Source organism: Salmo trutta, chromosome 2, assembly GCF_901001165.1.
Source record: "Salmo trutta chromosome 2, fSalTru1.1, whole genome shotgun sequence".
In the NCBI taxonomy this organism is placed as follows: domain Eukaryota; kingdom Metazoa; phylum Chordata; class Actinopteri; order Salmoniformes; family Salmonidae; genus Salmo; species Salmo trutta.
The window spans coordinates 36,072,363-36,081,009 of NC_042958.1; positions in this window are offsets into that span (position 1 = coordinate 36,072,363).

The following is an 8,647-nucleotide window of genomic DNA, read 5'->3' on the forward strand; positions in this document are numbered from 1 at the left end:
AGGATCTGATGGTTCACAGTATCAAAGGCAGCAGATAGGTCTAGAAGGATGAGAACAGAGGAGAGAGAGTTAGCTTTAGCAGTGCGGAGAGCCTCCGTGACACAGAGAAGAGCAGTCTCAGTTGAATGCCCAGTCTTGAAACCTGACTGATTAGGATCAAGAAGGTCATTCTGAGAGAGATAGCAGGAGAGCTGGCCAAGGACGGCACGTTGACCCTCAAGCATAGTCCAAAGTTGTGGCAAAATGGTTTAAGGACAACAAAATCAAGGTATTGGAGTGGCCGTCACAAAGCCCTGACCTCAATCCTATAGAACATTTGTGGGCAGAACTGAAAAAGCTTGTGTGAGCAAGGAGGCCTACAAACCGGACTCAGTTACACCAGCTCTGTCAGGAGGAATGGGACAAAATTCACCCAACTTATTGTGGAAGGCTACCTGAAAAGTTTGACCCAAGTTAAACAATTTAAAGACAATGTTACCAAATACTAATTGAGTGTACAGTGAGGGGAAAAAGTATTTGATCCCCTGCTGATTTTGTATGTTTGCCCACTGACAAAGAAAGGATCAGTCTATAATTTTAATGGTAGGTTTATTTGAACAGTGAGACAGAATAACAACAAAACAATCCAGAAAAATGCATGTCAAAAACGTTATAAATTCATTTGCATTTTAATGAGGGAAATAAGTATTTTACCCCCTCTCAATCAAAAAGATTTCTGGCTCCCAGGTGTCTTTTATACAGATAATGAGCTGAGATTAGGAGCACACTCTTAAAGGGAGTGCTCCTAATCTCACCTTGTTACCTGTATAAAAGACACCAGTCCACAGAAGCAATCAATCAATCAGATTCCAAACTCTCCACCATGGCCAAGACCAAATAGCTCTCCAAGGATGTCAGGGACAAGATTGTAGACCTACACAAGGCTGGAATGGGCTACAAGACCATCGCCAAGCAGCTTGGTGAGAAGGTGACTACAGTTGGTGCGATTATTCGCAAATGGAAGAAACACAAAAGAACTGTCAATCTCCCTCAGCCTGGGGCTCCATGCAAGATCTCACCTTGTGGAGTTGCAATGATCATGAGAACGGTGAGGAATCAGCCCAGAACTACACGGGAGGATCTTGTCAATAATCTCAAGGCAGCTGGGACCATAGTCACCAAGAAAACAATTGGTAACACACTACGCCGTGAAGGACTGAAATCCTGCAGCGCCCGCAAGGTCCCCCTGCTCAAGAAAGCACATATACATGCCCGTCTGAAGTTTGCCAATGAACATCTGAATGATTCAGAGGACAACTGGTGAAAGTGTTGTGGTCAGATGAGACCAAAATGGAGCTCTTTGGCATCAACTCAACTCGCCGTGTTTGGAGGAGGAGGAATGCTGCCTATGACCCACAGAACACCATCCCCACCGTCAAACATGGAGGTGGAAACATTATGCTTTGGGGGTGTTTTTCTGCTAAGGGGACAGGACAACTTCACCGCATCAAAGGGACGATGGACGGGGCCATGTACCATCAAATCTTGGGTGAGAACCTCCTTCCCTCAGCCAGGGCATTGAAAATGGGTCGTGGATGGGTATTCCAGCATGACAATGACCCAAAACACACGGCCAAGGCAACAAAGGAGTGGCTCAAGAAGAAGCACATTAAGGCCCTGGAGTGGCCTAGCCAGTCTCCAGACCTTAATCCCATAGAAAATCTGTGGAGGGAGCTGAAGGTACGAGTTGCCAAACGTCAGCCTCAAAACCTTAATGACTTGGAGAAGATCTGCAAAGAGGAGTGGGACAAAATCCCTCCTGAGATGTGTGCAAACCTGGTGGCCAACTACAAGAAACGTCTGACCTCTGTGATTGCCAACAAGGGTTTTGCCACCAAGTACTAAGTCATGTTTTGCAGAGGGTTCAAATACTTTTTTCCCTCATTAAAATGCAAATCATTTTATAACATTCTTGACATGCGTTTTTCTGGATTTTTTTGTTGTTATTGTGTCTCTCACTGTTCAAATACACCTACCATTAAAATTATAGACTTATCATTTCTTTGTCAGTGGGCAAACGTACAAAATCAGCAGGGGATCAAATACTTTTTCCCCCCTCACTGTATGTAAAGTTCTGACCCACTGGGAATGTGATGAAAGAAATAAAAGCTGAAATAAATCATTCTCTCTACTATTATTCTGACATTTCACACTCTTAAAATAAAGTGGTGATCCTAACTGACCTAAGACAGGGAATTTTCACTAGGATTAAATGTCAGGAATTGTGAAAAACTGAGTTTAAATTTGGCTAAGGTGTATGTAAACTTCAGACTTCAACTGTATTTAATTGATATTAATGTTCGACTGGGTAGAGGTGAGGCCAAATGTAAGTTCCAAGCCATTTTGATAGATGTGTGGTAGAAGAGATGGGACTCTGAGCCCAAGGGCCAGCATTGATATGCCCTCCAAGAAAAGGTCAAATTAGGAAGGAAGAGGTGGTGTTTGCTCGACTGCGCTTAGGACATTGAACTCGTCATTACATCTGGTTAGCAGGCATATGAATGGTTTGTGTATGGTCGATGAAACGTTGGAGCATGTGTTGTTATATTGTAAGTATGTTGAAGAGGGGGAAAGATTGAATTGTAGGCTCATTGAGGTTGGGGGGGTTTGGAAGGGATTTGGGGGATGGGGGAGGGTTTATTAGAAGTTAGTAGGGCTCTTTTCTTATTTTCTCATAAGTAGTGAGTTAGGGGAATTTAGAAATGTAAACCGAAATTGACCACACACTCCAGCACAGTAGGTGGTGGCGTGCACCTTTTTAAGGTTGGTTAGCTGACCGCCATTATATCATAGAAGAAGGGTGGCAGGTGCATTCTCCATCCAGGCATTACAAGCTGTCATATTTCCAAGTTAAGGTTTGAATTCAATTGTTAATATCTAGTTACGTAGCTCTTGTTATACACAAGTTGTCACATTTGTTGTGAATACAAAATCTAAACCAAACTATCAACCTGTCACATCTGTGTTGTGAGATATTGCTACAACTATTTCCAATGCTTTCTCTCCTTAGGAATTTGCCATTCCTTCCAACGAAACGTTTGTCTTGACAACAACAGACAGAACAGAAATAGATTCTGCCAGTGGCAACTACGGAACACATTGTGTTCCTCCCTCACGACGACACACTGGTCCAAAGTGGGTGCCTTAGTACAGTATTTCCAGGCCAAAAATATACAGTCATGTTTGTATTCATTAGCTATATTAGCTATATTCACACTGCACTTAGCCCAGGGCAAATTTGTACCCAGCGGATGCAGTATGAAAAGGTGTATTTTTTGCTATAGCTAATTAAAGCTTTGTTCCCCCCCCCTCCCCCAGCGTATGCCTTTGCAGAACTAATTGACAATGCACTGTCAGCGACATCACACAACACAGGAGTGAGGACAATAGACATCCGATTGGTGAGTTAGTGTTTTTTTTTTTTTTTGAACAATTGTAAACCTCACTTTCGTTATTGTGGTCTTGAATAAAAGTGATGCATAAGGATTGAAGTGTTTTAGTAGTCCTATGAAGTTTACATTTACATTTAAGTCATTTAGCAGACGCTCTTATCCAGAGCGACTTACAAATTGGTGCATTCACCTTATGAGAGTTCTGCACCTCAATACTGTGTCGATGGAATGGGACACAGCAGTTGTTGATTGTTTCTCATCTTTTCCCCCAGCTGTTCAACGAGTCCTTGGGGAAACCGACAGTGGTTGTCACGGACAACGGCTGTGGAATGACCTCCAAGGAGCAATGACCTCCAAGGAGCTTAATAACTGGGCTGTGTACAGGCTCTCCAAATTCACCAGGGAAAACAACATGTTTGGTTGGTTTACCATGTGTAGGGCCACGAGTTTTTCTGATCACATGACCTGGTAATTCGATAAAAACAATGCTGCAAAAAATATTGCAGCATGTATAATGGAAACAGCAGCTATAGGAGAAATGTTCTAAAGATCAACATTTTTATCCGTTCAACGGGTGGAGTTATCTGTTATGAAACTTTATTTTTATTTTTGTAACATTTGAAATAATTGAGGTTGAGTCATCAAAATTGAATGATCATATCATTAAAATGTTTACTAATGAATGTAGCAACAGTTAGGTAGATACAAAAACTATATTCAACTAAATTGGGCAACTCTGATGCCAGAACACCAATATGTCATACAGTAATACCAGTGGCGCAATGTAACAAAAATGACAAACATACGGTTATTTCAAACAAATTTTATCAATTTATTAGTTAATATGTTTAATTACAAATAATTTCAGATTTCATAAGATGGGTTCATTTTTAAATATGAACAATAAAATGAGGGTTATTAGTCAAGGATTAAGACCAAAAGATGAAGCCTATTGACTAAAATGTCTTTCATAACACAATATTGTCATACCAACATCTAAAACATGTCCACTAGAACATTAGAAACACTAACTTTGAAAATAAAACTGTTTTCCTAACCACACTGATACAAACATTTTGTATGCAGTAAAACATGTTCATGGAAGTTTTTCCTGTATTATTCTTCACTTTTACTTCAGATATGTTTCTTTGCCATGTTATTGTGTCGTGTCCATATCTCTGAGCCATTCTCCATTGCTTTCTGGCTACTGACGGCTTCTTCACTAGTAGCCAGTTCAGATCTGCCACTTTCACACAGTCAGCTGCTGCAACAAGTATTTCCAGATACTATGGCAAATTTGAACTGATCTTTTGTTCAATGGCAGTTTCCTTACTGTGTAAGCAGTCTATGGACAAGGTATGACAGCAATCAATGCTTTGGTTTTATGCCACAAATACAAAATAATTAGCATTTTGAAACAGTGGCCAGGTAAAAAAAAAAGTTTGGTTTTATCGTCATGTCACTGGTGTTACCAGCAAAAACAGTAACACCAGTGACGATTACGCCAGTGACAAATCTGCAGACAAGATGGCAAATCTAAGATGGCAGCCACTGTAGCTCAAACCACACTTCTTAAATTGTAAATAAGTCACTTAATCATGCAATTTTATCAATAATTTTAATCCAATTTCCTTTCCCCTTACTATAAACTGTATAACACCAGTGACACATCTTAAATCCTCTCATGAAATTACCAAGTTAATCATCAAATTGTTAACATATGAAGAGAGTGCACACTCACCATGTGCTTTTCAAAACAGTCCTGTCTCCAATAAACCTTTGACCCAGGAAGAATTTGACAAGGATGTTGCATTTTTTCAGAGTGGTGTTTTTTTTTACACATTTTAACACCAGTGACATGAAGTTGAGGGACAGCTATTAGTTGTAAATTATTTGTAATATTTATTTGACATTTTAGTTTTTTAAGTAGTCCACTAAATAACTATAATACTTTCCTTTGCATTATGACATTTAGAGGGAGAAAATATATTTTAAAACTCAAAATGTCATTAAACCATGACTCCTGACCTGAGGGAAAAGCTAATTTCATGGTACTGACTGTGCTCTACAATATATAAAAAACATTGTTTGCAATATAACTGTCTTACATATGTTATATTAATAATAAAACACTTCAGTTAAAATATATATATATATTTTTTTGTCATCTCACACTTGTAAGTGATTTTCCTGGTGAATAAGGCCGGGACAGGAAAGCCACTATTTTCGTGGAATGACCCAACAGTGAAATGCTTACTTACGGGCCCTTCCCAACAATGCAGAGATGGAGGGAGAGAATGAATAGAAAAATAATAACACAAGGAATAAATACACAATGAGTAACGATAACTTGGCTATACACTGGGTACCAGTACCGAGTTGATGTGCAGGGGTACATTATGTCTAGCTGTACATATAGGTAGGGATAAAGTTACTAGGCAACAGGATAGAAAAACAGTAAGAGCAGTGTAGGTGATGTGCAAAAGGTTCAATGCACATGGTCCGAGTAGCTGTTGGTTATCTATTTAGCAGTCTTATTTAATGGCTTGGGGTCCTGTTGGTTCCAGACTTTGTGCATCGGTACCGCTTGCCGTGTGGTAGCAGAGACCTTACACAGTAGCTCCGTGCTATCTGCTAAGTATTTTTGATACTGTATCCTAAGTATGCACATATTTGTGAGTGACGGTAGGATCTCATTTTCATTCCTTGCAGGGCCTCTCCATGTGGAAATTCTCAACAAGCCATGGGTACTTTCTTGTTTCAATTTACTGGAAATTAATTTCTTATTTCTAACTTTATTGTAATGATTTAGAGTTTCCTCTTAAGTATGGTAAAACCGTATTTTTATGTTCTAAATGTCCTTAGATGTAGAACATAAATTTATGGAAAACATTTCCCTAAATTCGTAAATAAAGAAAAAAGCAAATTTTTATGTTTTTAATATGCACGTTTTTGTTACTAGCTAATGATGCAATGTTTGTCATAATGTCTGACTCTGGTGGTTAAACAGTGTTGTTCTCCCTGTGTAGGGAACCTAAACAAGTTGGGGAAGTATACCCTGCAGCTGAACACGGTACTTAACGAGAGCAACGCTACTGTCTGGGCTGGGAAACAGCTGCCCAAACACACACTGGACTTCTCCATTACTGGTAACCAATGTTCCCTGTAAACTGTGTGCTCAGCCTCGCAGCTCCTGAAGCAGTCCCGTGCAGAGGAATTACCCGTCTCTGCAGAGATGCATGAGATTCAACTTCACAAAAATGTATCTTTCCTGGCTTTAAACAGATTGAATCAATGCAGCAAACCCAATCTAACTTCAAGACTGAGTTGGTGATTTTGTTGAGCCTGAGGAGTGCATCTGAGTAGCCTTTTTCTATTTCACAGCCCAAGCGGTTTTTCCATCACGAGCGGTCGGAGAGTAGCCTAGATGCGCATTTGAGATCGCAGAGCCAGTATGCACATTTGTTGATTTTCTTTGCTGGTTAGTGCTTTACTCCCCTGGTTATAGCAAATTTTGGTCAGCAATGGGGGAGTGATTTGCTTCCTTACAAGAGCACAAAACCTGTACATATCTAACTGTCTTTGAAAGCGAGTCAGGAAAATAGATTTTTTGTCTTAAAGGGGCAGTGTGATATTTTGAGGCTGAAAATGCAAATAAGCCAATTGGCAGAGGGTAGCATACATTTTTGTATGATTTTCTGAATGGTACTAATAATAACCATTTTTATTTTGTAAAGTGGTTTCTTGCATCATAACCCAATGACATTTTCAGACCTATTTGGTCAATTGATCATTGCTTATTTTTATATAGTGATTTGAGCTTGAGTAAAACATCAGTGTCAAGCCATGCATGATGTTTTTTTTAAGTATCATTGAATGTATGCCTACATTGAACACAACACCATTGTAGTCAACAACTATATTTTTTACTTTATTTTAATCTTTATTTAACTAGTCCAAACCCTCCCCTAACCCAGACGAAGCTGGGCCAATTGTGCACTGCCCTATGGAACTCCCGATCACGGCCAGTTGTGATACAGCCCTGGATCAAACCAGGGTCTGTAGTGACGCCTCTAGCACTGAGATGCGGTGCCTTAGACCGCTGCACCACTCGGGAGCCCACAAATATCCATGTGGAAATATGTATCTATGTGGAAATGTTATGGCATTTGCACCATTGGTTTTGTTAGGCCTACATTATGGTCAAAAAGCCACAATAGCCTATTGGCTGCTGTCTGAAACTAACTTAAAGCCCAGTGCATTCAAAAACATGATTTCCTGTGTTTAATATATATTTCCACACTGAGGTTGGAATAATATTTAGAAAATTCTGATAATGCCCTTTTTTAGTGTAAGTGCTGTTGAAAAGATTGCTTGAAATTTCAGCCTGTTTTGTTGGGAGGGAATTTTGGCCTTCCATGGTAACATCTCCATGCAGTAAATTGATAACAGCTAATATTCAGTTTTCCCCTCCCCACTCATGCCATTCCAACAATCCTAGCAAAATTGCTGCTTGAGAAATTGCTCTTTGCTAAGAAGCTATTTTTGAACTCGGAGTAAGGTACTTAATTGTTACCCAGAAATGATTTGATATGGAGATGAAAATGCTTGAGTTCAACCTTTTTTAAAAGTGGGTACAGCCTCTGTGTTCACAGTTAACACGTGCAGGAATGCTCGCAAAATGATATTGTTTCTGCTCACAACCTGAAATTAGCTCGGTGCTGGAAGAAATCTGAGGAAACATTGCTAGTAACCATCTTTGTGAAGTCAGACTGAAATACATGAAACGCTTTGGCCCTCTCCGGTAACAATCCGATTGATCGCCCTCTCTCGCTGTCTCTCCTCTCCCAGAGGGCAGTGCTCTTTTCTCCCTCTCTCGCTGTCTCTTCTCTCCCAGAGGGCAGTGCTCTTTTCTCCCTCTCTCGCTGTCTCTCCTCTCCCAGAGGGCAGTGCTCTTTTCTCCCTCTCTCGCTGTCTCTCCTCCCCCAGAGGGCAGTGCTCTTTTCTCCCTCTCTCGCTGTCTCTCCTCTCCCAGAGGGCAGTGCTCTTTTCTCCCTCTCTCGCTGTCTCTCCTCTCCCAGAGGGCAGTGCAGATAGGTTTGTGGTGGGTATTGTGAACACACCTCTCTATGTGGGGGTGCCTTTTAAAATCCCACTGGAGCTGGTGGATGAATACGGTCACTCTGCTTGTCCTCCTACCAACCTCAAGCCCTTTC